At 53.7% G+C, this 1,663-nt stretch overlaps 1 pseudogene; it reads right to left on the bottom strand.

Annotated features, from left to right (window-relative positions):
- Nucleotides 1–527: 527 nt before the first annotated feature.
- On the bottom strand, nucleotides 528–1,454 carry LOC119516458 (annotated as a pseudogene).
- Nucleotides 1,455–1,663: the final 209 nt, after the last annotated feature.

Raw genomic sequence — 1,663 nt, forward strand, 5'->3', positions numbered from 1 at the left:
CCCAACAACAATATTTAGGATAAATCACTGACCTTGTCTTTTTCTTCAAACACACACACACACACACACACACACACACACAGAAACACCAACACACAAAAAACCTACCCCAAACACAAAAATAACAAAGTAGGAACAAATTGCAAAAGTTTCTGGTTACTGTTGCTTTAAGCTTAGTATACATTTACACAGGACAGAGCAGCTGCTATTCCGAGTTTTGTTTTTTGAATACCAAAGGTAAAGAGCAACTTTGTTCTTTCAATGCCCAAACCAGGGCAGAGAGACAGGAGTAAATTATAAATGTGGCTGAAACAACAGCCACAGGACATGAAGATTTAGGGGTGAGGGGAGGGGAGAAGGGGTAGGTTATTGCAGGAAGCCATCAGCAGGAGAGCAGAACAGTCTTAAAGAACCCCCTCCAGGGAGAGGCCCTCTAGGTTTCTGGGTTTGCCGTGAAGGGGCATTACAAACCCCAAGGCCCACCACCTTCCCCTTCTCTTCTCCGAGGACACCTACCTTACTACGAGTCACACTAAGTTGTTTGAGTGTTTACTGGGGGACAGATTTACAAAGTTCTGTGAAAGTCAATTCTGCTCTTGCTGGGTTTGTTTGAGTTGACTGAGTCCAACCCGGAACCCCCAGGGTCTTTTAGATTTTTTCCGTCTGATTGTCGGTTCTTTCAGGGAGAGGCAACTGGAGTCCTTCTACCTTGCCATGTGCCTGTGTGCTGAACTCCACTTGATAAGATGGCAGCTGCTGCATTCCTCCTAAAAGTCCACCTACCGCCACCCTGAGAATGTCCCAGGTGACATCTCTGTAGTACAGCCCCGTACCGGTGCACAGCCACCACTGTCCCTGATGCATTCCTGCTCTGCTGGGGCTGCACATCTGGACGCAACATCTGCAATCTCTAGCGGTCTCTAGCGATCTCACCATCCCGGTGCTCACATGTCCACATTCGTCTCCCTGGACATATTTAAGACGCACCCGTGGAGGCGAGGCCCCTGCCCTAGAATTCTGGATCTGCCATGTTTTTATAAACTGTGTTTCAGGAGGTATGGATTCCCCTCTCCTACGGTGACATCTTCAAAAGAGGACATAAAAGGCACACCGATGTTCGGGCTCTCAAAGTCATAATAAGCACCAACTGCTGTTTGCAGGTTCCAGTTGGTCATGGCCACGACGAAGGCGCAGCCGGCCGGGTGGAGCGGAAAACCCAGCACCGTTGGAACCTCCACCTGGCAAGTCTTGTCAGAGGGGCCCGGGCAGCTGAGCGGCTAAGTCAGCTCAGGGTCCAGGTGCACATCCACGCCCGCCGCGCCGGGAGCCGGGCACCAGCTGCCCCCTGTCCTCAGGCTCCAGCCGCGGGGCCGGGAACCGGGAGGGAGCACGCTGCCGGCGGGCGCTGTGACCCGGCTGCTTAGAGGTAGGCCCCGGGCTGCTCTCGGCTTCATAGGGGTTAACCCAGCCACTGGCTCACTCTCGCCCCCTCCACCCCACCACCACCTCGCAGCAGCCCCCCTGCCGCTCGCCTCCCTGCTGCCTCCGCCTGATAGCCTGAGACCTTGACGCCAAAATAAATCCCACTGCAGACCTCTGTTCGCTCATCCATCAAAACCCCTCTAGTCCGAGGTCCTTCACCCTTACCTGGGCTCTGCAACCC

This window comes from Choloepus didactylus, chromosome 20 (genome assembly GCF_015220235.1).
Source record: "Choloepus didactylus isolate mChoDid1 chromosome 20, mChoDid1.pri, whole genome shotgun sequence".
Classification (NCBI taxonomy): domain Eukaryota; kingdom Metazoa; phylum Chordata; class Mammalia; order Pilosa; family Megalonychidae; genus Choloepus; species Choloepus didactylus.